A 27,723-nucleotide genomic window follows, 5' to 3' on the forward strand; every position below is an offset into this window, starting at 1 on the left:
GGAGGAACAGGTGCGGAGTGGGGGTGTTGTTAAAAAAAAAAAATACAGTCTCCCTCACAACTGGGGTGCCTGGGGGAACTTGATCTGCTTCGACCCAAGGGGAATCAGAAGATCCAAAGCAGTTTGGGAAGGCCAGAACCCTCAGGGATGGAGGGAGGAGGAAAACCCAGGGGTGGGGCATCTGTTTGGCAACTGGGGTGAAGAGATTGCCCTCCCCCTACTGGGGTCCCCCCAGCCCCTCCGGTCTGGCAGGAAGGGGGCAGCCTGCAACCCCTGAGGAAAGGGGTGGGGCTGCCAGATGCTCCAGGCGGGGAGCCAGAAAGAGCTCACAAAGGCTTACCCTCCAGGGGGATGAAGGCAATGCCCCCCAGCTTCTCTGCCAGGGTGCAGCAGAACTTGACCTCCTCGAAGCAGTTTGCTTGTAATTCATGCTTGATCCCTGTCAGCTTCTTCTTGATGGCATTTTTGGAGCTGGCATAGATCATTTTGCTTATAAGGGGTGCAGGTTCAGGGGCCCGGAAGATAGACACCAGGTCCTCCTCCTTGCTCTCCTTTGTCTCGTGGATTGTGGCATAGAGGGCATAGTGGCAGGTCTGATGTGGCAGCATCTTGACAAAGGTGGTGTAGGGGTCACGGATGGTCTGTCCCATGTCACCTGCCAGAGTCTCATTGCCTTCCTCCAGGATGATGTTCTTCTGGTCCTCACTCAGGCAGAAGAGCACCGCCTTCCTGTGCTGCTTCACCTTCTCTGGCATCAAACACTTACACACCTTCATGTCATTGAACACCTTGATGACACCATCAGAGATGACTGAACCTTTTTTTGTTTTGTTTTTGAGATAGGGTCTCACTCTGTCTCCCAGGCAGGAGTGCAGTAGTGCAATCTCAGCTCCCTGCAACCCCCACCTCCCGGCTCAAGCAATTCTCCTGCTTCAGCCTCCAGAGTGGCTGGGACTACGGGGGTGTGCACCACCACGCCCAGTCAATTTTTAAAATTTTTTGTTGACACGGGGTCTTGCTATGTTACCCAGGCTGGTCTTAAACTCCTAGGCTCAAGTGATCCGCCCATCTAAGCCTCCTAAAGTGCTAGGATTACAGGCATTAGTCACCACACAGGCCAGAGAGGGGGTTTTTAGTGTGGTAATGAAGAGAGTTCGCCAAAGCTCAGCTCCAACTCAAGCATCTCTGGATCCAACTGGTTTTTGTGTTTTCCTGGGGCTGAGCTTCTTCCTGTCACTTTTGGAAACAAGAACTTAAGGTACAGCAGGTCACCAGTGGATACGTTTTCACAGTGCATACCCAAAAAACTGGTGACCCTGGGTTATGTTACTGTCGTTTTACAGATAGGGAAACTGAGGCCCCGAAAGGCCAAGAATATTTTCCATTTTCACACAACATGGTCTCATCAGGACTTGAGGTTGGGCAGCCACTTTTACAAGCCAGGCTGCTGGCTCTCCGTTGGGCTCCTTACCTAAGTGGAAGTTACTTTACTTGACAAGTACAGGATCCTGGAGCTACAGTGTTGAGTGACACTAACACAGCCTACAGAGGAAACAGGAAGTACAGTGGAGCGCCATGAATGCACTAACAATAGGGTGTTTCAAGGCCGGGTGTTGTGGCTCACACCTGTAATCCCAGCATTTTGGGAGGCCAAGGCAAGTGGATTGCTTGAGCTCAGAAGTTTGAGACCAGCCTGGGCAACATGGCAAAACCCCGTTTCTACAAAAAATACAAACATTACCTGGGTGGTGGTGTGCACACCTGTAGTTCCAGCTACATGGCTGAAGCAGGAGGATTGCTTGAGCCTGAGAGATAGAGGTTGCAGTGAGCTGAGATCTCACCACTGCACTCTAACCTGGGTGGCAAAATGAGACCCTGTCTCAAAAACAACAAAAAATAGGGTGTTTCATTCATCAACAGTACAACAAGAACAAGTGCTTGGAGAGTATGGTCACAGGAGATACTGCAGCCTCAAATTCCTGGGTTCGTGAACTGGGTTTTGAAGTGTAGATGAGAGTTTATCTAGGACGGAGTTTTGATTGATATTCAGCAAACATTTATTGAGCATTTACTGACTATCTACTAGCACTATGTTGGGTCCTGAAAATACCTCATTGAACAAGGTAGGCAAGGTCCTGGCCCTCATGGAGCCCAGTTTGATGCTAGCAAGGGAAGGAAGATAGCATTCAGATATTTATAAGTACAATAAAAAAGAAGAAAAAAACTCAGTGATTGGCAGATGGAATGCATTTTCCAGGTGATCAGAGGGGGAAAAATTTTCACTTGGGTCAGAATGACGGGACGGAGCCAATGATGGAGATGATGGAACACACCAGGTAGAGGAAGGCGTGATTGAGAAAAGGGTCCTACTGTTGAAGAGTTTTACAAACAGGATTCCAGGGTGTCTGCAGCCAGTGACAGGGAGAAAGGACTAGGCAGATCTTCAGGGCCCTGTAAATTTTGTTAAGGTGTTCGGACTTTTATTAAAAGATGAATGATGGGAAAGAGGAAGCATCCTAATGGGAGAGAGAGAGTTTGTTGTTGTTGTTGTTGTTGTTGTTGTTGTTGTTGTTGTTGTTGTTTTTGAGGCAGAGTCTTGCTCGGTCACCCAGGCTGGAGTGTAGTGGCATAATCTTGGTTCACTGCAACCTCCACCCTCCCAGGTTCAAGCGATTCTTATGCCTCAACCTCCCGAGTAGCTGGGATTACAGGTGTACACCACCACACCTGGCTGATTTTTGTATTTTTTAGTAGAGATGGGGTTTCACCATGTTGGCCAGGCTGGTCTTAAACTCCTGGCTTCAAGGGATTTACCCGCCTCAGCCTCCCAAAGTGCTGGGATTACAGGCGTGAGCCACCGTGCCCAGCTGAGAGAGAGTATTTGTTCTAGAAACTGGGACTCGGAGAAGGTATGAGCTCCCTAAAGTCCCTCAACAGTGCTGGGCTGGCGGATCTCCTGGGCTCACTCCCTCTGGGGCCTGCTGTTTCCTCCTCCGGCTGCTTCCCCCACTCCCAGGTGGCTGCTCACCCTCTCTCCTGCCTGTGGCCGTCCTTGCCCTCCCTGGCTTGTCTGCTCTAGTCAGTTCCTCTAATATGTCCTTCAAGTCATCTGTGCCATATGCCAGGTAAAAACCCTGACTCCTAGGTTCCTTCTCCAGACATACTCTTATTGTTTAGCCTGGATCAATGAATATTCTTCCCAAATAAATCTACTTTCTGGAGTGATTTTTTTTTTTTTTTTTTTTGAGGTGGAGTCTTGTTCTGTTTCCCAGGCGGGAGTACAGCAGCTTGATCTCAGCTCACTGCAACTTCCACCTCCCAGGTTCAAGTGATTCTCCTGCCTCAGCCTCCTGAGTAGCTAGGACTACAGACACCCACCACCATGCCTGGCTAATTTTTGCATTTTTAGCAGAGATGGGGTTTCACTGTGTTGGACAGGTTGGTCTTGAACTCCTGGCCTCAAGTGATCCACTCACCTTGGCCTCCCAAAGTGCTGGGATTACAGGTGTGAGCCATTCTAAGGTAGACTTTGAACTGGAGAAGCCATCTTTGGCCTTGGACACTCACCTAACTGCCTATGCCCAGTGCTGCTTCTCCTGCTCCCAGCCTTCTCCACTTCCTTAGCCCTTCTTGGATCACAGCAGTGTAGGTTGTCACCACACTGCAGATGCAAGGTCCTCCCCTGGATATGCATCTGGGTGAGCTCTCGAGTTCTCTTTGCCCTCCAAGATCCTTCCTGATGTGGCTCCGCCTCGTACATTCATCAGAGAGGTGAAGGATGACTTTGGCTGCCTTGTTGAGGGTGGGCATTGTTTGGTAACCAGTAAAAACTCTGCATGAAACAACCACCCATTTTTTACGCTCATGGAGTCTATGGGTAAGGGGATTTCAGAAAGCCTACACCGGGACAGCTTGTCTATGCTCCACGGTGCCTGGGGACTCAGTTGGAAAGACCTGAAGGCTGGGAGTGACTTAAATGGCTGGGAGCTGCTGGGCACAGTAGCTCCCGCCTGTAATCCCAACACTTTGGGAGGCCGAGGCGAGTGGATCATGAGGTCAGGAGATCAAGACCATCCTGGCTAACACGGTGAAACCCCGTCTCTACTAAAAATACAAAATATTAGCCTGGCATGGTGGCATGTGCCTGTATTCTCAGCTACTCGGGAGGCTGAGGCAGGAGAATTGCCTGAACCTGGGAGGTGGAGGTTACGGTAAGCCAAGATCGCCTCCAGCCTGGGCCACAGAGCGAGATGTTTAAAAAAAAAAAAATGGCGGCCGGGCGTGGTGGCTCACGCCTGTAATCCCAGCACTTTGGGAGGCCGAGGCGGGAGGATCACGAGGTCAGGAGATAGAGACCATCCTGGCTAACACGGTGAAACCCCGTCTCTACTAAAAAAATACAAAAAACTAGCCGGGCGAGGTGGCGTGCCCCTGTAGTCCCAGCTACTCGGGAGGCTGAGGCAGGAGAAATGGCGTAAACCTGGGAGGCGGAGCTTGCAGTGAGCTGAGATCCGGCCACTGCACTCCAGCCTGGGCGGCAGAGCGAGACTCCGTCTCAAACAAACAAACAAACAAACAAAATGGCTGGGAGCTGACATCATCCAGAAACTTCTTCATTTGCAAGTCCAGCCCCTGGGCTGGGATGACTCAAGGCTGGTGCCAGCTGGGACTGAAGACTGGAGTGACTGTGCAGGTGGCTGGGTTCCAGGAGGGAGCAGGCTCGGAAGGAGTGGCCAGAGAGCACGTGACCCAAAACACCAAGACACAGGCTCAGCTGTCCATAAGGGATTGATTTTTTCAATTGTTTTTAGTCTGGATTTTTTTTTTTTTTTAAGCATCTACTCAGGTACTTAAAATTAATCAGTGATTTGTACTTCTGTGAAGTATCACTTTTCTTTAGGCTTTTCATAATTTTCTATTGATTGTTGTAGTTGAGTGATTAACTCATTATGTGTCATATATATTAAAAAGAATTGCTCCATTTATTTTGATCTTGTTTATACAAATTTTCTCACATAGTTGTTTTTATTTTATTTTACTTTTTTTTTCAGACGGAGTCTCGCTCCGTCGCCCAGGCTGGAGTGTAGTGGCCGGATCTCAGCTCACTGCAGCCTTTTCCCTCCCGGGCTTAAGCAATTCTCCTGCCTCAGTCTCCTGAGTAGCTGGGATTACAGGCATGCACCACCACACCTGGCTAATTTTTGTATTTTTAGTAGAGACAGGGTTTCGCCATGTTGGCCAGGCTGGTCTTGAACTCCTGATGTCATGATCCACCCACCTCGGCCTCCCAACCAGGTTTCATCTTTTTCCAAATGCCTAACCGATTTCTCACGCACATTTACTGAATAATCTCTCCATGGGTGTTTGAAAGAGCTGTGATTGTGTGTCTGTGTCTTAGCACCATAGTAACACCAAGGAAACTGCTTAAGAACATGGGCTGTGACATGTTTTTTCATTCCTCATGGCTCCCAGAAATGCTAAGTACATCTTACGTAGTTAATTCATACTTTGTGATAAATTAGAGCACCTGCAGTGTCAACTTCAGAGGGAAAAAACAGAACTACTTATATTGAATTTCGGTGGTGTGAGTGGCTGTTTTTAGTCATTGGGTCAAGCTGGGAAGCCAGTATTTTTTTTTGCAGGCAGTTGGCTTGTTGCAATGTATTAGTCACTCTCTCCCCACCCCCTAAAATAAATGGGGACGAGCTGCTTATGTCACTGCTAACATGGGATCTGCAGCCGGCCCCAGATTCACTTCAGTGCCTAGACTGGAGGTCAGCAAACTACTGCCCATGGGCCATTTGCCTTGGGATCTATTTTTATAAGTAAAGTATTACTGGAATGTAGCCAGACCCACTGGGTAACTATTGTCTCTGGCTGCTTTTGTGCTACAGTGACAGCGTTGAGTAGCTGCCACAGAGACCATAAAATCTGCAAAGCCTAAGATATTTACTATCTGACCTTTTACAGAAAAAGTGTGCTGACCTCTGTTCTAGGTTTACAGTAATAGTTCTATCAAGATATCCTGGGGAATAAATCACAATAGAAAGGGCCTTTTAGGGCTGGACGCAGTGGCTCATACCTGTAATCCCAGCACTTTGGAAGGCCGAGGCGGGTGGATCACCTGAGGTCAGGAGTTTGAGATTAGCCTGGCCAACATGGCAAAACCCCATCTCTACTAAAAATACAAAACATAACCTGGCATGGTGGCACATCCCTATAATCTCAGCTTCCAAGTAGCTGAGGCAGTAGAAGGACTTTAACTTGGAAGGTGGAGGCTGCGGTGAGCTGAGATCGCGCCACTGCACTCCAGCCTGGGCGACAGAGCTAGACTCTGTCAAAAAAAAAAAAAAAAGAGAGAAAGACAGACAGAGAGGAAGGGAAGGGAATGGAAGGGAAGGGAAAGGAAGGGAAGGGAAGGGAAGGGAAGGGGAGGGGAGGGGAGGGGAGGGAAAAAGAAGGAAAGAAAGAAAGGAAGAAAGAGTCTTTTTGTTGTTGTTTTGGTCCAGCGTGAGACAAGAAGAAAGGCACTGCCAAGTCTACTGGGCTTGCTGCTGACTTCTGTACTGCCAAGGCCTTGCCTGGAGGAGTTAATAGAGGCAGAGCTCTTCACCACTCAGAAGGCCTTCTTAGTCTCACAAGTATCTTCAATATCCCCTCACTTTTCCTTTGCTGCTAATCTACATACGGGAGGGTCTTTTATGTAGGTGTTTTGTTTGTTTGTTTGTTTGTTTGACATGGAGTCTCGCTCTGTTGCCCAGGCTGGAGTGCAGTGGCGTGATCTTGGCTCACTGCAAGGTCTGCCTCCTGGGTTCACGCCATTCTCCTGCCTCAATCTCCTGAGGAGCTGGGACTACAGTTGCCCGCCACCATGCCTAGCTAATTTTTTGTATTTTTTAGTAGACACAGGGTTTCACTGTGTTAGCCAGGATGGTCTCGATCTCCGGACCTCGTGATCCACCCTCCTTGGCCTCCTAAAGTGCTGGGATTACAGGTGTGAGCCACCGCACCCAGCTGTAGGTGTTTTTTTATAAGTTGATGTATCAGTTATGTTGGCTATATTGTATTTAATCTTTTTTTTTTCTTTTTTGAGACAGGGTCTCACTCACACCGTCACCCAGGCTGCAGTGCAGTGGTGGGATCACAGCTCTCTGCTGGGACTACAGGTGCATGCCACAATGCCCAGCTAATTTTTGTGTGTGTGTGGAGACAAGGTTTTGACATGTGCCCAGGCTGGTCTTGAACTCCTGGACTCAAGTGATTCTCTCACCTTGGCCTCCCAAAGTGCCAGGATTACAGGCAAGAGCCACTGCACCTGGCGAGAGGGTTTTTATTTTTTATTTTTTTTATTAAAAATTTTTTTTAGAGCCAGAGTCTCACTCTGTCGCCCAGGTTGGAGTGCAGCGGCACAATCTCAGCTCACTGCAACCTCCGCTTCCTGGATTCAAGTGATTCTCATGCCTCAGCCTCCTGAGTAGCTGGGGTTACAGGCACGCACCACCAGACATAGCTAATTTTTTGTATTTTTAGTAGAGACAGGGTTTCACCATGTTGGCCAGGCTAGTCTCAAACTCCTGAGCTCAGGCAATCCGCCCACCTCGGGCTCCCAAAGTGCTAGGATTACAGGCATGAGCCAACGCACTCGGCCAAGTTTTTAAATTTTTTGTTTATTATTATTATTATTTTTAGAGACAGGGTCTCACTTTGTCATCCAGGCTGGAATGCAGTGGTACAATCATAGCTTACTGCAGCCTCAGATTCCTGGGCTCAGGTGATTCTCCCACCTCAGCCTCCTGAATAGCTAGGACTACAAGTGTGTGCAACTATGCCCAGTGAATTAAAAAAAAAAAAAAAAAAGTATAGAGTTGAGGTCTTGCTATATTGCCCAGGTTTGTCTTGAACTCCTGGCCTCAAGAAATCCTCCTACTCTGCCTCCCAAAGTGCTGAGATTACAGGCATGAGCCCACCACACCTTGCCTGTATGGGAGATTTCTAAGTGTCTATTGTTTTCTTTCACAAACAAAAGAAGCTAGTTCAGCCTGGGCCCAGTGGCTCACACCTGTAATCCCAGCACTTTGAGAGGCCAAGGAGGGCCAATTACTTGAGGTCAGAAGTTCGAGACCAGCCTAGCCAACATGGTTGAAACTCATCTCTACCAAAAATACAAAAATTAGCCAGGCATGGTGATGCATACCTGTAATCCCAGCTACTTGGGAGCCTGAGGCAGGAGAATTGCTTGAGCCCTGGAGGGTGGAGGTTGCAGTGAGCCAAGATCACGCCATTGCACTCCAGCCTGGGCGACAAGAGCGAAACTCCATCTCAAAGAAAAAGTGACTTGATATTAAGAGAAGGATGCAGGCTGGGCATGGTGATTCATGCCTGTAATCCCAGCACTTTGGGAGGCAGAGACAGGAGGATTGCTTCAGGCTAGGAGTTCAAGACCAGCCTGGGCAACATAGTGAGACCCCCATCTCTAAAGAAAAAAAAATTATTTAAAAAAAGTTTTAAAAGGAGAGGGATGCTCTCAATAGGAGACAGAAGGTTTCAGATACTGAAAACGACCAGCCCCGGATGTAAAACAAAATGGACAGTGTCTTGTGGATTTAAATGACATGGTCCCTTCTAAGTGCCATATTTTCTGGGAACCGCCCCTTGCTTTGGCCCTCAAAGATGTTGCAATGGCTTTGCATGCCACATCCTGACATTTCACGAGCTGGTCCTACTCGGTGGCTCATTCTGTCTGGCCCATGGCCTGTTTCCCTCACATTTTGACATCATTGCTCATGATGCTTCCTCTCTTGCCAAGAGTGTGCTCCCTCTAGGGATGAGCTCCTTCCACTCATTTTTCAAGGTTCAAGGCACTATCTTGGCTTGGTTACGTGCTCCTTCCATTTTACTCAGTATTTATTTAGGATCTACAACGGCCCTCAAACTCTTAGTCAATATTCACTAAGTCCTTGAAAGAGTTTATGTATGTATGTTTGTATGTATGTATTTTTAGAGACAGGCGTTGGGTGCGGTGGCCCATGCCTGTAATCCCAGCACTTTGGGAGGCCGAAGCAGGTGGATCACTTGAGGTCATGGGTTTGGGAACAGCCTGGCCAACATGGTGAAACCCCGTCTCTACTAAAAATACAAAAATTAGCCAGGCGTGGTGGTACATGCCTATAGTCCCAGCTACTTAGGAGGCTGAGGCAGGAGAATCGCTTGAACCCGGGAGGCAGAGGTTGCAATGAGCCGATATCGTGCCATTGCACTCCAGCCTGGGTGACAGAGCGAGACTCAGTCTAAAAAAAAAATCAGAGATGGGAGCCTCACTTTGTTGCCCCAGGCTGGTCTTGAAGTCCAGGACTCAAGAGATCTTTCTGCCTCAGCCTTCCAAAGTGTTGAGATTATAGGCATGAGCCTCCATGCCTGGTCTCAAAAATATTTATTAATATTATTATTCAAAATTTTAAAAACAAAAAACCTGAGATGTAAAAAAACCAAGTAATTTTCCTAAAGGCACAAAACCAGTAATCCTGCAGATGAGATTCAGACTTGTATCATCCTACGTGCCAAATACCATGTAGGCCAGACACCAAAAAAGATTATTTGTTGTTTATCTGAAATTTAAATTGAATTAGGGTGTCCTGTATTTTTACTTTTTAAATCTGGCAATTCTGTGTGTGCCCAAGAGTGGGCTGTGGATGGCCCCATCCCTTAGGAGTCTAACTCTTCCTTACACAAATTTTTAAACAAATGAAATTGCCAGGTGAGGTGGCTCATGCCTGTCATCCCAGCACTTTGGGAGGCTAAAGCGGGTGGATCACTTGAGGTCAGGAGTTCAAGACCAGCCTGGCCAACATGGTGAAACCCTGTTTCTACTAAAAAATACAAAAATTAGCTGGGCTGGTGGTGGACACCTGTAATCCCAGCTACTCAAGGGGCTGAGGCACAAGAATCAGTTGAACCTGGGAGGCAGAGGTTGCAGTGAGTGGCGACTGCACCATTGCCCTCTAGCCTGGGCAACAGAGTGAGACTCTGTCTCAAAAAAAAAAAACAAAAACAGGCCAGGCACGGTGGCTCAAGCCTGTAATCCCAGCACTTTGGGAGGCCGACACGGGCGGATCACGAGGTCAGGAGATCCAGACCATCCTGGCTAACACGGTGAAATCCCATCTCTACTAAAAACTAAAAAAAAACTAGCCAGGCGATGTGGCGGGCGCCTGTAGTCCCATCTACTCGGGAGGCTGAGGCAGGAGAATGGCGTAAACCCGGGAGGCGGAGCTTGCAGTGAGCTGAGATCCAGCCACTGCACTCCAGCCTGGGCGACAGAGCGAGATTCTGTCTCAAAACAAAACAAAACAAAACAAAAACAAAAACAAACAAACAAAAAACAAATGAAAGTATACTCCTAACTTTTGGGTCCTTATTTAAATTTTAGATAAACAGCAAATAATCATTATAACACAGTAAACAGGCTGGGCATGGTGGCTCATGCCTGTAATCTCAGCACTTAGGGAGACTGAGGTGGGCAGATCACTTGAGGCCAGGAGTTCAAGACTAGCCTGGCCAACATGGTGAAACCCCATCTCTACTAAAAATACAAAAATTAGTCAGGCACAGTGACTCGTGCCTGTAATCCCAGTGACTTGGGAGACTGAGACAGGATAATTGCTTGAACCTGGGAGATGGAGGATGCAGTGAGCCGGGATCACACCACTACACTCTAGCCTGGGTGACAGAGAGAGACTCTGTCTCAAAACAAAAACAAAAACAAAAGATAGTAAACATATTTTTCTTGACTTCTTCACATCTATTTTTCCAAACAGATTCTTGTTTATATGCAGATAACAAGGAGTCTGCTAAAATAAAAAAAAACACAGGTGAAGAAACCGAGACACAATGCAGATGTCATAACTTATAGACCAAGACTTGGGATCAAAGCTCCTTCCAGACAAGGAACATAAAACAGATAATGTAGATCATGAAAGCAGAACAAATAAAAGAGCAAAGTAACGACTAAGAACAATGTTGTTGGTAATAACATGCTCAGATTTTCTGAGCCAGTTCTGAAGATCTTTCAGAAAAAGTGGCTTTCGGGTTGGAACCTAAATAAATTACCCATGCAAATGTGGGGTGGGGCAAGGGTGTGGCTCCCAGACTGGAGGGGTGTGGGTGTAGCGAAGTAGAAGAAGGCAGAGCTGCCCTTCCCTTTTTTTTTTCTGTTTTTTTTGAGACTGAGTCTCGCTCTGTCATTCAGGCTGGAGTGCAGTGGCACGATCTCAGCTCAGTGCAACCTCCACCTCCTGGGTTCAAGCCATTCTCTGCCTCAGCTTTCCGAGTAGCTGGGATTACAGGCGCCTGCCACCACGCCTGGCTAATTTTTTGTATTTTTAGTAGAGATGGGGTTTCACCATCTTGGCCAGGCTGGTCTTGAACCCCTGACCTCGTGATCCACCTGCCTTGGCATCCCAAAGTGCTGGGATTACAGGTGTGAGCCACTGCGCCTGGACTGCACCACCTGCCCCTCTCCGCAACTTTTTTTTTTTTCAGGACTAATTACATTATTATTGGGTATTTGGTAAACTCCAAATCCTTTCTTTAAGAGAAGTCAAATCTCAGAGCATAGAGCTTTTGCACAAATGTAAAGAGATTTTCTTTTTGTTTTAAACTTTTTTCTTTTGAGACAGGGTCTTGCTCTGTTGCCCAGGCTGGAGTGCAGTGGTGCAATCTCAGCTCACTGCAACCTCCACCTCCCGGATTCAAGTGATTCTCCTGTCTCAGTCTCCTGAGTAGCTGGAATTACAGAAGCACACCACTATGCCCAGCTAATTTTTGTATTTTTATTACAGTAGAGATGGGGTTTCACCATGTTGGCCAGGCTGGTTTTGAACTCCTGGCCTCATGTGATCTGCCTGCCTCCACTGCCCAAAGTGCTGGGATTACAGGCATGAGCCACCCTGCCTGGCCCTCTATCTGGTTTACCTTTCTATTTTTTTTTAAGCATATTTTTATTTTTTGAGATGGAATTTTGCTCTTGTTGCCCAGGTTGGAGTGCAGTGGCATGATGTCAGCTCACTGCAACCTCCGCCTCCTGGGTTCAAGCAATTCTCTTGCCTCAGCCTCCTGAGTACCTGGGATTACAGGCACCTACCACCACACCCAGCTAATTTTTTGTATTTTTAGTAGAAATGGAGTTTCATCATGTTGGCCGGGCTGAACTCCAACTCCTGACCTTAGGTGATCCACCCGCCTCAGCCTCCCAAAGTGTAGGGATTACAGGTGTGAGGCACCGCGCGTGGCCTCTGGTTTACTTTTACTTTTTTTTTTTTTTTTCTTGAGACAGAGTCTCGCTCTCACCCAGGCTGGAGTGCAGTGGCGCGGTCTCGGCTCACTGCAAGCTCCGCCTCCCGGGTTCATGCTATTCTCCTGCCTCAGCCTCCCGAGTAGCTGGGACTACAGGCGCACGCCACCATGCCCGGCTAATTTTTTGTATTTTTGGTAGAGACGGGGTTTCATCATGTTAGCCAGGATGGTCTCGATCTCCTGACCTCGTGATCCACCCGCCTTGGCCTCCCAAAGTGCTGGGATTATAGGCGTGAGCCACCGCGCCCGGCCTGGTTTACTTTTAACATAAAGTTTTTAGTCCTCAAAGTCAAAGGATGGAAGAATACACAGTTTTACCCCTTACCGTGTGATCTCCGACCTGGATAACAAAGCAGGTTGAGTTTAAGTGGAAACCAGAAGCGTGCCTCTTTGGCCTGGCGCCTGTAATCCGAGCACTTTGGGAGGCCGAGGCAGGTGGATCACCTGAGGTCAGGAGTTCAAGGCCAACTTGGCCAACATGGTGAAACCCCATCTCTACTGAAAATATAAAAATTAGCCAGGCGTAGTGGCGCATGCCTGTAATCCCAGCTACTCAGGAGACTGAGGCACAAAAATCCCCTGAACCTGGGAGGCGGAGGTTGCAGTGAGACAAGATTGCACCACTGCACTCCAGCGTGGGCAACAGAGCGAGACTCCTTCTCAGAAAATAAATAAGAGGGTGGGGTTGCACATGACAGTAGCTGCACCACTAGAAAGATGGCGAAGCAAGAGCGAAGAAAAATCCCTTTGGTTCCAGAAAATCTGCTAAAAAAGAGGAAGGTCTATCAAGCCCTCAAAGCCACCCCGGCAAAGCAGGCACTTTTAGCAAAGAAGGAGCAGAGGAAAGGAAAAGGGCCAGGTTTCAGCGACTGGACTCATTCCTACATGATTCCTGGCGACAGAAACGCGACGTGAAACCTCATGCCTTGGAATTGCCAGACAAACATTCTTTGGCCTTTGTTCTACACATCGAAAGGATTGATGGCGTGAGTTTACTGGTGCAGAGAACCACTGCAAGACTTCACCTAAAGAAAATTTTTAGTGGTGTCTTTGTAAAAGTCACCCCCTAGAACCTAAAAATGATGCGTATAGTGGAACGTTATGTGACCTGGGGATTTCCAAATCTGAAGTCTGTCCGAGAATTCATTTTGAAACGTGATCAAGCCAAGGTCAAGAATAAGACCATTCCTCTGACAGACAACACAGTGATCAAGGAGTACCCGGGGAAGTTTGGTATCATTTGCTTGGAAGACCTCATTCATGAAATTGCCTTCCCAGGGAAGCGTTTCCAGGAGATCTCATGGTTCTTGCACCCTTTCCACCTCTCAGTGGCCGGTCATGCTACCAAAAATAGAGTGGGCTTCCTCAAGGAGATGGGCACACCTGGCTATCAGGGTGAACGCATCAATCAGCTTATCCACCAGCTGAACTAGACCCAGGTGTCAAACTGCGGTAAATTTTTATCAATGAAGTGGAAGCATGTGTTTTGTTGTTTGGGGAATTTTTATCAAGTGTCTTCAGAGAAGATTATTTCCTGCTTTATCTTCAAAAACTGGAAAGGAAGGGTCAAAGAAAAGGCAGTAGCTGGCTGGGCGTGATGGCTCATGCCTGTAATCCCAACACTTTGGGAGGCTGAGGCGGGTGGATCACCTGAGGTTGGGAGTTCGAGACCAGCCTGACCAACAGGGAGAAATGCCGTCTCTACTAAAAATACAAAAATTAGCCGGGCATGGTGGCGTGTGCCTGTTATCCCAGCTACTCGGGAGGCTGAGGCAGGAGAATCTCCAGGCGGAGGTTGCAGTGAGCCGAGATCATGCCATTACACTCCAGCCTGGGCAACAAGCGAAAGTCCATCTCAAAGAAAAGAAAAGACAGTAGCTTACGTTTATGGCAAGCACCTCTCATCGCAGTCCAGTTCCAAGGAAAAATTCCAGTGTTTTCTACATTGGGTGCTGCGTCGTCTGAAATCAGCACATTCCATGGAGGAAGGGTCCTGCTTTGTTGCATCTATCCTAGGGTTTAATGTTGGTAAATGAGTCACTCTAGCATTCACACAAGGCTCCCTAAGACTCCTGCAGCAGTTGACCAAGCCCAAGGACATAACCGAATCTGGAGAGTCCTGGGGCCTTGTTTTGAAAAAAACTTGAAATACACATAAGAAGAAAGCCATAAAAGTAAATGTTCACTTGTCTCTGCAAAATAAATAAATAAATAATAAAAGTAAATAAATACTACTCCCCTATTCTTGAAACACTTCTTTTTTCTCTCTCTTTTAAGAGATGGGGTTTTATGGTGTTGCCCAGTCAGGTCTTGAACTCTTGGGCTCAAACGATCCTCCCACCTCAGCTTCCCAAAGTGCCAGGATTCCAGGTGTGAGCTACCGTACTCGGCCAAAACTCTTTTATGATTCCCAGTGGTACGCTGGATAATTACTAGCATCCATGGTATGTTATGTGAGGTCCTCAGTGAACTACCTGTCTGACCTCATTTCTTAGGACTCTACTTCTTATGCCAAAGCGACAGACAGATTTTATTTGTATTTAAGGACTATCCTCAAGTTCGCCTGGTACGTTGTGTCTGTAGCATGTTTTAGTGACTGCTGCTTCTTCATGTGGCTTTTCTTTTTTTGTACTTAACATTCTTCAGAGGCTGGGCATGGTGGCGCACATCTGTAATCCGAGCACTTTGGGAGGCTGACATGGGAGGATTGCTTGAGTTCAGGAGCTTGAGACCAGCCTGGACAACATATGGAGACCTTGTCTCAATTAAGAAAAAAAAAAATTCTTCAGATGAAACCCTGAGAATTCCTATTCTAACTAGCCCTCTTCCAAGCACATTCCCAATGAGCCTAAGAAAATTAAGCTCCCTGCCCCATATTTGCTCTGTAGAGAAATACGTAAACACCAGCTGGGCATATCTGGCAACATTTTCAGCAATAAAAACAAAAGTTTGCATTGTGAAAACCAGATTTATTTATTTGGATATGGGACTGGATGGGCCTTTGGAAATTTTTCTAAACCTCAGTGCCATTTTTAGCATCTTTAAGAGATGCAAAATAATTTCACTTGGTGGCACAGAAATGGATTATATGTGGCAGAGCCTGGGATGACTGATTCCCCTCCGTGGAATTGGCCTGTATTTGGGGTGCAGCTGACAGCTGCCGCACCTCAGCAAATACTGAGAATTCAGAGCAGAGGTCCAGAAACTTTTTCTGGAAAGGGCAAAATCGTAAATATTTTAGACTCAAAGTTGTCTGCCACCATTCACCAACTCTGCCATTGTAGTTCAAAAGCAGCCAGAGACAATAAGTAAATAAATGGCTGTGGGATAAAATTATCTTTATGGATACCGAAATTTGAATTTAAACTTTCTCACGTGTCCTGAAATGTTATTTTTCTTTTGTTTTTTCCCAATCATTTGAAAATGCAAAAAGCATTCTTAGAGAGCTGTACAGAAATATGTAATGGGTGGATTTGGCCCGTGGGCCACAGTTGGCTGACCTCAGCTGGATCAATGACTCTGAAACATCAGCACACATCAGCATCCGCTTGGAGGGCTTATCTCATTTATTTATTTGAAGCCTACAACTCATAGAATTGGAGGACTTATTTTAAGCAAGATTGCCAGGCCTCACCCTAAGGGTGACTTTCTGAGTCAGAATGTCTAAGACACAAGTCCCCAACCCCCAGGCCACGGACCTGTAACCATGAGTGGCCTGTTAGGAACCAGGCCGGACCGCGGGACGTGAGTGGCAGGCGCGTGAGCGTTGTGGCCAGAGCTCCGGTCAGACCAGGGGCGGCATTACATTCTCACAGGAGCGTGAATCCTATCTGGAACTGCAATGCGAAGGATCTAGGCTCTTGAACTGCAATGCGAAGGATCTAGGCTACGCGCTCCTCATCAGATTCTGATGCCCGATGATCTCAAGGGGAGCAATTTCATCTCCAAACCATCCCCCATCCCACCACCTCTGCCCTCGGACCGGATTTTGTCTTCCACAGAACTGGCCCTGGTATCAAAAAGGTTGGGGATCACTGATTTAGGGTGTAGGGTGGAGCTGGAACGACATTCCCGCCACCGCCCCCATAACCATTTCATTCACAGCATCAAGGGCCTGAACATTTTTAACACATTTCCAGGTGACCTGTTGCTACAGGCCTGTCCTAGAACTCTTTTTTTTTGAGACAGAGTCTCACTCCATTGCCCAGGCTGGAGTACAGTGGTGGGATCCTGGCTCACTGCAACCTCTGCCTCCCAGGTTCAAGCAATTCTCATGCCTCACCCTCCCAGGTAGGGGGAACTACAGGCACCTGCCATGATGCCCGGCTTATTTTTTGTATTTAGTAGAGACGAGATTTCGCCTTGTTGCCCAGGATGGTCTCAGACTCCTGAGCTCAGACAATCCACCCAGCTTGGCCTCCCAAAGTGCTAGGATTATAGGCATAAGCCGCCGTGCCCGGCCTGGCCTAGACCTCTACAAAGACTGCTGTCTTGTGTCATTCAACAGCTTGAGGTTCCAGCCGCAATGACAGGCATGTTGCATAAGGACTGATCCTTCATCAGCTGCGGCTGTGGTACTGAAAGTCAGGGCTGGGCCTCCATCAGAGGGGCCTTGGAGCAAGAGGGAAGCCAGACAAAAAGAAGCATTCCCATCCAGGCAAGCAGCAGGTCCAGACAGAGAATAAGAAGTCGATGCTGGAGCAGCTTGAGTCCTCTAGGAATGCCAGTGAATCAACCACCTAACTCTGGCCTGGGATTGGGTCCTGGCTCTGGGTTCAAAGCAGCCTGAGCTCAATGCACTGGAGGGTCAGGAGCAGGCGCTGTAAGGGTAGGGCCTGGGATATGTGTGGGGCCAGGAACAATCTCTCCATGATCTTTGCAAAAACTTTCTTCACCAGAGACAAGGAAAACCAAGATTGTGAAAACAGAATCTAAGTGGAGTTTCGCAATTGCGCCCAGGCTGGAATGCAATGGTGTGATCCCGGCTCACTGCAACCTCCGCCTCCTAGGTTCAAGCGATTCTCCTGCCTCAGCTTTCCAAGTAGCTGGGATTACAGGCGTGTGCTACCACACCCAGCTAATTTTGTATTTGTGGTAGAGATAGGGTTTCTCCCTGTTGGTCAGGCTGGTCTCGAACTCCCGACCTCAGGTGATCTGCCTGCCTCAGCCTCCCGAAGTGCTGGAATTACAGGCGTGAGCCACCGCACCTGGCCAAGATGGTTTTTAAATTGTGTTTGTTGTTTAAAAAAAAAAAAGTTAACTGGGCATGGTGGTGGGCGCCTATAATCCCAGCTACTTGAGAAGCTGAGGCAGGAGAATCGCTTGAACTCAGGAAGTGGAGTTTGAAGTGAGCTGAAATCCCACCATTGCACTCCAGCCTGGGTGACAGAGCGAGACTCTGAGTCAAAAAAACAAAAAACAAACAAACAAAAAACCAAAGGTAAATTGTGTTCGATGTATGCTTTACTTCATGATCATTTTGTGTTGCAAAAGTGCTTTCACAGTGGTATGGGAGCCAGGGCTCTGTGTATCTGATTCTCAGGGCAGCCACGTGGCGGTGTGACCCGACCAATCCCTCCGTGATCCAGGCTCGCATTACTATTATTAGGGAGGAAAAACGTTTCCTCTGATTTCTTAGGTCCAGAGTCTGGGGATCTGCAAATAAAATTAACAAAAAAAACAGCTCAACAGGAGAAAAATAACATGATTTTTATTAACGTTTATAAGTACTGCATGAAATTTCACAAAAAGAAATGAAACTTGAAAAAGCAATTAGGCTCTGGGAATTTATATGCCATTTTATCAAAAGAAAGGAGATCCGGGCGTAGTGAGTGGTTCATGCCTATAATCCCAGCACTTTGGGAGGCTGAGATGAGAGAACTGCTTGAGCCCAGGAGGTTGAGATCAACCTGGACAACACAGCAAGATCTCTCTCTCTTTTTGTTTTTTTCTTTTTTTTTTTTTTTTGAGACAGAGTCTCGCTCTGTTGGCCAGGCTGGAGTGCAGTGGTGTGATCTCAGCTCACTGCAACCTCCGCCTCCTGGGTTCAAGCAATTCTTGTGCCTCAGCCTCCCAAGTAGGTGGGACTACAGGCACAAGCTAATTTTTGTATTTTTTGTAGAGACAGGGTTTCACCATTTTGGCCAAGCTGGTCTTGAACTCCTGACCTTGTGATCCACCCTACCCCCCTTTGCCTCCCAAAGTGCTAGGATAACAAGTTTGAGCCACCGCACCCGACCAGCACAGCAAGATCTTACCTCTACCAAAAACAAGAAAAAGAAATTAACCAGGCTCACAGTCAGTGTGCCTGTAGTCCCAGCTACTCATGAGGCTGAGGTGGGAGGATCCCCTGAGCCCAGGAGTTAGAGGTTGCAGTGAGCTATAATCACACCACTGCAATCCAGTCTAGATGACAGAGCAAGTCCCTCTCTGGAAAAAAAAAAAAAAAAAAAAGGAGTTTGGGATTTGACAGAAAATAAATTACGGGGAAGTGACTAGGAAATAAATGGGGAGGCCAGTAAAAGACAAAGGCTATTCTAGTAAGGTATTTCTTTTTATGCAAATTTACCTTAGTGTTGACTCTTTTTCTCCAGTGGAGAGAGTAGCTCTTTGGGGAGGGTGGGGGAAGCGCCATCACACATAGAAATGTAGGCCCCACTTTTAGGCAGATAAGGGAGGGCAGAGAACGCTTCCTCCATCTGCTGATTCTCAAGTGCCTTCAACTCAGAATAATCCTTATGCTGAGGCAGTGTTTTTGGGGGCGACGTATCCTAAGCCTCTTCATTCCCATCATCACTGGTTTGGGAATCGGCTGGGACATGAATCCTATTTTCCCCACTCCCTCTGTGCCTTTGGTAAAGTTACTTAACATCCTATATGCCTCAGAACCCCGGTGGCTCACGTCTGTAATCCCAGCACTTTGGGAAACCAAGGCGGGTGGATGATGAGGTCAGGAGTTGCAGACCAGCCTGGCCAACATGGCGAAACCCCATCTCTACTAAAAATACAAAAATTAGCTGGGCGTGGTGGTGCGTGCTCATAGTCCCAGCTACTCGGGAGGCTGAGGCAGGAGAACTGCTTGAACACAGGATGTGGAGGTTGCAGTGAGCCAAGATCACACCACTGCACTCCAGCCTGGGAAACAGAGTAAAACTCTGTCTCAAAAATAGAAAAAAAAAAAATTATGTACTCAGCCAGTGTGGTGACTCATGCCTGTAATCCCAGCACTTTGAGAGGTTGAGGTGGGCAGATCACCTGAGGTCAGGAGTTCAAGACCAGCCTGACTAATATAGTGAAACCCTGTCTCTAGTAAAAATACAAAAATTAGCCGGGCGTGGTGGCGGGCCCCTGTAATCCCAGCTACTTGGGAAGCTGAGGCAGGAGGATTGCTTGAACCCAAGAGACAGAGGTTGCAGTGAGCCGAGGTCGCACCATTGTACTCCAGCCTGGGCAACAAGGGTAAAACTCTTTATCAAAAATAAAAATAAATAAATAAATAAATCATATACTCAAAGGGAATGAAATCAGCATCTCAAAGAGATATCTGCACTCCCACATTCATGGCAGCATTATTTCCATAGCCAAAATATGACAACTTGTGTTCACTGACAGATTAGATTTTAAAATGTGGGATGTATATGTGTATGTGTATAGATTTTTTTCTTTATACACACACAGTGGAATATTAGCCTTAAAAAGAAGGAGATCCTGCCATGCGTAACATGAATTAACCTAGAAGACATTATGCTGAGTTAAATAAGCCAGATACAGAAATAAAAATACTGCATGATTTGGCCAGGCGTGGTGGCTCAAGCCTTTAACTCCAGCATTTTGGGAGGCCGAGGTGGGTAGATCACGAGGTCAGGAGATCGAGACCATTCTGGCCAACTTGGTGAAACCTGTCTCTGCTAAAAATACAAAAATTAGCAAGGTTTGGTGGCGCATGCCTGTAATCCCAGCTACTCGGGAGGCTGAGGCAGGAGAATCACTTGAATCAGGGAGTCGGAAGTTGCTGTGAGCCGAGATCACACCACTCCAGCCTGGCGATAGAGTAAGACTCAGTCTCAATAAATAAAATATAGTAAAATAAAATAAAATAAAATGCTGCATGATTTCTTTTATACGTGGCATGTGAAAGAAGTTTAATACATAGGAAAAGAATAGAATGAATGGTGGTTACCAGTATAACGGCAGGACTGGGATTTGGGGGAAGAATGGGGAACTGCAGATCAAGGGGTACAAAGTTGCAGTTATGTTGACTGGATGTGTAGGAATCTAGTGTACAGCTTAAGGACTATTGTTAACATTGCATTATATGCTGGAAATTTGCTAAGAGAGTAAATTACTGTAGTAATCATTTAAACTATGCATATGCATAGACAAGCATCATGTTGTGTACCTTAAATACGTACAATATAGCTCAAATCCATGACTCCAGCCACAAGGCCTGGCATGGCCTGTTCCACTCACTCCTCCAGCTTCACCTTACACCATCGTCTGCTTTGCTCCGTATCTGTGGCTTGTTCTTACCCTTCTCTTCTTTTTCTCAGGCCCAGGCTTTCCTGTAGTCCTTATCACCACTGTAGGTCAATTTTAATTTTTGAGCTGTTTGTTCGACCTCTGTTTCTTCTACCAGACTAAACAAGTGTGTGTGCTGAATATTCACCAACCCTGAACACCCGGCATCTGGCGCAGCTCCTAGCACCTGTAGGCGCTTGGAAAATACCTGCAGAATGAATGAAAGAATATGAGTGACCAAAGAAGTCATTGGAGAATTTCCCATACTGTAGGCTTGTGGAGGTTGCTTAGCTGGTACTTTACTGAGAAGGCATTGGCAAGCTGGCTTTACTAATAGTTCTTACCACTCACTGTGCCTGTTATCACTCAACAAGCATTGATTAAACACCACTGTGGCCAGTCCCCTGAGCGCGGCATTGTCAGAGGCATGTAAACCAGAGCAACTCCATCTTGAATGAGGCTGGGTAAAATGAGGCTGAGACCTACTGGGCTGTATTCCCAGACGGTTAAGACATTCTAAGTCACAGGATGAGATCGGAGGTCAGTACAAGACACAGGTCATAAAGACCTTGCTGATAAACCAGGTTGCAGTAAAGAAGCCGGCGAAATCCCACCAAACCCAAGCTGGCGACGAGAGTGACCTCTGGTCGTCCTCGCTGCTACAGTCCCACCAGCGCCGTGACAGTTACAAATGCCGTGGCAATGTCGGGAAGTTACCCTGTATGGTCTAAAAAGGGGAAGAATGAATAATCCACCTTTGTTTAGCATATCATTAAGAAATAACCATTAAAATGGGCAACCAACAGCCCTCGGGGCTGCTCTGTCTATGGAGTAGCCCGTTTTCTTATTCCTTTACTTTCCTAATAAACTTGCTTTCACTTTTCTGTATGGACTCGCCCTGAATTCTTTCCTACACAAGATCCAAGAACCCTCACTTGCGGGTCTGGATCAGGACCCCTTTCTGGAACAGCACTAGCCATAGCAATGGACACAATGGCCAGAAAGCTCTCACCTCATGAAGCGCCAGGCATTCATAATCAAATGAGTTTGTGGCTACTTTGCATTTTGATAGAATTTTCACCTCAGAGGTGAATTGCAAGATTAGTACAAGGATCTTCCCCATGCCCTTCCCTAAGATTCACAAATGAATTTTATTTGGCTCCATTTTGAGAGAAAATTTCCCTTCTAATGTTAAATTTTAATGAACGAGTTTAGAGAAATTTTGGTAAAGAAAACTTTGGGGGTTTAAATGAGTTAGCAATATTTAGTACCGTGGCCAGTTGCTGTGGAATGTTTTATTCATATAATTCCTTTTCTTCCTAATTATGAGTCACTGAGCTGACCATATTGCCTATAAAATGGGGTGACTGCACTCTGAGCATGGTGTTGGGGAATGAATGATAGTGAAGTGTATTTTAATAATATTTGGTGAAAGACATCATGTACGAATGAAATGTGCTTATTCCCTTTTCCCGTCTCTTACAGCTCACAGCTGTGACCAATTTTATTTTCATTACCAGGATTAGCGTACATTTTCCTTGCCTGGTTTCCACTTCCCTCATGGTGGGATCTTGCCCTCACTCTCCCCTCCACCCCCAGCCCCAGCTTCCAACAGTCACATGCGCGAGTGTCCAGCTGCCTTTGCAATTGCATCATGTGTGAGCTCCCGTTGCCATGGCAGCATGAGGGGTTTGGTGGCTGTGTTTTCCTCCATGAAGGTGGCTGCATTCCTCATCTCAGCAGTTCAGCTTTCTGAACTGACCGGCAATTTGATGCCCTTTGGTTAATATTCGTGTCCTATTGGAATTCTTTTATTTTGCCTAGCTACTTTTCCCCCCAACATTTTGTCTCATTCAGGAGAGCCATGTTGCACAATGCAAGGGACACAATGGCCAGAAAGCCCTCACCTCATGAAGCACCAGACATGTATAATCCAATTCTTTTGTCTCATTTAGAAGAGACAATATGAGGTTTCTATTCTTTTTTTTTTTTTTGAGATGGAGTCTCACTCTGTTGCGTAGGCTGGAGTGCAGGGGCACCATCTCGGCTCGTTGCAACCTCTGTTTCCCAGGTGCAAGTGATTCTCCTACCTCAGCCTCCCGAGTAGCTGGGACTACAGGCGCCCACCACCATGCCTGGCTAATTTTTGTATTTTTAGTAGAGACAGGGTTTCACCATGTTGGCCAGACTGGTCTCGAACTCCTGGCCTCAAGTGATCTGCCTACCTTGGCCTCCCGAAGCGCTAGGATTACAGGCGTGAGCCACCACGCCCAACCCAGGGGTTTCTATTCTCATCGTGGTCAGTGGAAGTGGAGGCTCCAGACTTGTGCAATGCACTTTCTCGTATGCTGCACACTGCTGCCCTCTCAATCCCGACGCCCATCCCCAGACTAATGGAGGTCTTTTCAGACAATTCAGAATCACTCATTTAGGTTTTTTTTTAAAAAAAAAATGTTAGGCTTTATGATGTGTATTGGACAATACACAGGGAATCTCTAAATTTTAAGATGCTGAGTTAAATGGTCTACATTTGCACAAGTATCCAGGTAACTATATTCTACTTCAAGAAAGCTTCTTGGTGAGAGACAAAAAAAATTTGCAATTGGCCATTTCGTTCATTTTCCTAAGAATAGTTTAGCTTTAAGTGTGTTATTGCAGCTGAGCATGGTGGCCCACACCTGTAATTGCAGTGCTTTGGGAAGCCATGGTAGGAGGACCACTTGCGCTCAGGAGTTGAAGCTAGCCTGGGCAACATGGCAAGACCCTATCTCTACAAAAACATAATAAATTAGCCAGATGTGGTGGTGTGTACCTGTAATCCCAGCTAATCAGAAGGCTGATGCAGAAGGATCGCTTTAGCCCAGAAGTTTGATGCTGCAGTGATCTATGAGCATCCCACTGCACTCCAGCCTGGGTAACAGAGTGAGGCCCCGTCTCTAAATAAAAAACAGAACGACATGTGTTAATACTCTCCTGCCAAAGGCCACCAGCAATGCATCTATAGTTGAATAAGTTGGGTGTATTACCCATTACAGTGAGGGAGAATACACACAAGGGGCTACAGGAAATGGGAGATAGAAAGGTGGTACAGGGTTTGGGTCTATATTAGGTAATTTTGGGAGGGCTTGGAGAAATGGTTTTGCTCTGGATTGGATGCTGTCGGGAAGCAGGGGTAATTAGATATATTAATACTTCTATCTACAAGAGAAGAAAAATAAAGGGAGGTAAAGGCTTCAACTGAAAAGAAGCAGCAGGCCGGGAGCAGTGGCTCATGCCTGTAATCCCAACACTTTGGGAGGCCGAAGTGGGTGGATCACCTGAGGTCAGGAGTTTGAGACCAGTCTGGCCAAATGGAAAAACTCTGTCTCTACTAAAAAATACAAAAATAAGCCAGGCATGGTGGCACGTTCCTGTAGTCCCAGCTACTCAAGAGGCTGAGGCAGGAGAATTGCTTGAACCTAAGAGGCGGAGGTTACAGTGAGCTGAGGTCACATCACTGGACTCCAGCCTGGGCAACACGAGTGAGACTCCCTCTCAAAAAAGAAAAAGAAAGAAAAAGGGCAGGGCGCAGTGGCTCATGCCTATAATCCCAGCAATTTGGGAGGCTGAGGCAGGTGGATCATGAGGTGAGATCGAGACCATCCTGGCTAACACAGTGAAACCCCGTCTCTACTAAAAATACAAAAACAAAATTAGTCAGGCATGGTGGCACGCACCTGTAGTTCCAGCTACTCAGGAGGCTGAGGCAGGAGAATGGCGTGAACCCGGGAGGTGGAGCTGGCAGTGAGCTGAGATTGCGCCACTGCACTCCAGCCTGGGCAACAGAGGGAGACTCCATCTCAGAAAGAAAGAAAGAGAGAGAGAGAGAGAGAAAGAAAGAGAGAGAGAGAGGAAGGAAGGAAGGAAGGAAGGAAGGAAGGAAGGAAGGAAGGAAGGAAGGAAGGAAGGAAGGGAGGGAGAAAGGAAGAAAGGAAGGAAGAAAGAAGAGAAAAGAAAAGAAGCGAAGCAGCAGTCGACTCATTCTAGCCAGGATGGGGGCTGTTTGGTCGTTTTTATGGCTTGGACAATGTTCATGTTTCTGTCTGTGTTCAGACATGATTATGGAGTGGTCTTGTTTTTGTCTTGACTCAGTGTTAGTATTTGGATACGGTTTGTTTGGCCCTGCCAAGTCTCATGTTGAAATTTGATCCTCAGTTTTGGAGATGGAGCCTGGTGGAAACTCCTGAGGTCAGGAGTTTGAGACCAGCCTGAGCAAGGTGAAACCTCATCTCTACTAAAAATACAAAAATTAGCTGGTCATGGTGGTACCCGCCTGTAGTCCCAGCTACTCCGGAGGTTGAGACAGGAGAATTGCTTGAACCTGGGAGGCAGAAGTTGCAATGAGCCGAGATTGGAGATGGCACCACTGCACCCCAGCCTGGGCTATGGAGCGAGACTGTCTCAAAACAAAACAAAACAAAACAAAACAAAAAAAAATATATATATATATAGTAATGCCATCTATCACTTTTTATTTATATTCCAGTTTAATCTAGAGATTATATATATACACACACACACCCTTCCATCCTCCAACACAAGTTCCCATCCTCGTAGGGCATAGCTTCCATTCATGTGTAACGGAGTTAGCTGAGCTGTGATACTCAGAATAATACTATGCTTGGTTAAAAGCCTGGAATTCATTCCTCAGACAGGGGGATTTGGAAGGACAGGGATCTTTGCATCTTTTGAACCTCATCAGAGTTTGCCTCATAGAAAGAGGGTCCTTCTATGAATGCTTATTGCCTTTGTGGCCATGGGTGTTGAAGGTGATAGGGCAGTGAGGGGCAGAGGGTGGTGATCTTAGAAAGTCGTACGTTGACTCCTCTAAGACTAAATGAGAGGAATTCCTCTCTACCAACCTTTACATGCTTCTAGTCAACTACCCACATGGCAGCTTCACTGCTGAATTTCACGCAGTCCACCCTGGGTCCACAATGGTACTCTGGGCATCTCCTGAGCATCGTCTCCAGCCTTCGTCTTCTGCCAGTACTTCCCCATCATAAATGACACCGTTGAACGACCAGACAGTGGATGAAGTCAGAAACTTAGGGCCAGGGGTGGTGGCTCACGCCTGTAATCCCAGCACTTTGGGAGGCCAAGGCAGGTGGACCATTTGAGGTCAGGAGTTTGAGACCAGCCTGGCCAACATGATGAGACCCCATCTCTACTAAAAATACAAAAATTAGCCAGGTGTGGTGACTCATGCCTGTAGTCCCAGCTACTCGGGAGGCTGAGGCATGAGAATCACCTGAACCCAGGAGGCGGAGGTTGCAGTGAGCTGAGATTGCACCACTGCACTCCAGCCTAAGTGACAGAGTGAGACTCTGTCTCAAATAAAATAAAATAAAATAAAATAAAATAAAATAAGAAACTCCATTCTGGATTTCTCACTTTTCCCAGTGCCACCTCAAATCTGTCAACAAATCCTATCAATTTTTTTCTCCAAAATACGTCTTGATTTCCACAGTTCCCCAGGTGGTCTCTAGTCCCGTCTCTACCATCTCTTCCCTGACCTCCGGGCAGTTTCCTACCATTCTCCTAGGGGCACATGTGGCCTCAGTCTGTTATCCACACAACCTTATGCATCCCCTTACTAAACACTCCTCCAGGGCACCCCATCTAATCCCTTTCTCAGGGACTCTTGATCTTGAGAGATCTGGTCCCCACCTGCCTCTCCAAATAGTTCCCTTGTCTGCACTCTTGCTTGCTATGTTCCAGACCCCCTGACTTCCTGAGAGCCATAAAGCAGAGATCACAAACTCGGATGTCTACAAGGCAGCCCTTGCCAATGAGTGATGGAGGGACTGCGGTGGAGTCCTGCACCCATACACCCTGTTTCCAATGGGAAGATGCTGCTTAGCCCCAGGAGACTGATGAGTCCCTGTGTGATTCCATAGTGGTCACATTTTCAGATTTTTCATAAGTCAGTACTCCAGCTTTTAAAAGAAATCACTCATGCAAAAAAAAAAAAAAAAAAAAATGCTGGCAACGAATACTAATTCATTTTAAAACACCATGAGATCAAAAGACACCTGTCTAAGGGGACACTGTCTCTGGAAGTCCAGTCTGCATCTTCTGGCCTAGGCCATGCCAAGATCTTTCCCACCACCATAATTTTGCACCCACTGTTGTACAAAGAAGTACAGAAATAGGCTGGGCGTGGTGACTCACACCTGCAATCCCAGAACTTTGGGAGGCTGAAGTGTGCGGATCACTTGAAGTCAAGGGTTCGAGACCAGCTTAGCTAACATGGGAAGACCCTATCTCTACTAAAAATACAAAGATTAGCCAGGTGTGGTGGTGGGTGCCTGAAGTCCCAGCTATTCAGGAGGCTGAGGCAGGAGAATGGCGTGAACCCAGGAGGCGGAGCTTGCAGTGAGCGGAGATTGCACCACTGCACTCCAGTCTGGGTGACAGAGCAAGACTCCATCTCAAAAAAAAAAAATTGAGAGCAAAGTTGATAGTTATTTGACAGAGTAGTTTTGTCTCTTGAATATGAGAATATAAAATTGGGTCTTGGATTTATTATGAGTCAACAATTTTCTGTAAAATACCAGACAGCAAATATTTTAGGCTTGAGGGCCACATGGTGTTTGTCATATCCAACTCTGCTGTTGCAGTGAGAAACGTATGAAATTGAGCATACTATGAACAAGCAAGTGTAGCTATGTTCCAATAAAACTATTTATGATGACTGATATTTGATTTTTTCTTGAGATAGGGTCTTGCTCTGTAGCCCAGGCTTGAGTGCAGTGGCTTGACCACAGCTCATTGCAGCAGCAAATTCCTGGGCTCAAGTGATCCTCCTGCCTC

At 46.9% G+C, this 27,723-nt stretch overlaps 2 pseudogenes across 1 annotated transcript; one reads left to right on the forward strand and one right to left on the reverse strand.

Annotated features, from left to right (window-relative positions):
* Positions 1-8: 8 nt before the first annotated feature.
* LOC111545290 lies at positions 9-3,810 on the reverse strand (annotated as a pseudogene).
* Positions 3,811-13,053: 9,243 nt separating this feature from the next.
* Positions 13,054-14,508, forward strand: LOC111545324 (annotated as a pseudogene). Its single transcript, XR_002732397.2, has one exon. The product of XR_002732397.2 is annotated as a 60S ribosomal protein L7-like 1 pseudogene (transcript).
* The last annotated feature ends 13,215 nt before the right edge of the window (positions 14,509-27,723 follow it).

The sequence above is a fragment of the Piliocolobus tephrosceles genome, chromosome 1, assembly GCF_002776525.5.
Source record: "Piliocolobus tephrosceles isolate RC106 chromosome 1, ASM277652v3, whole genome shotgun sequence".
Lineage (NCBI taxonomy): Eukaryota > Metazoa > Chordata > Mammalia > Primates > Cercopithecidae > Piliocolobus > Piliocolobus tephrosceles.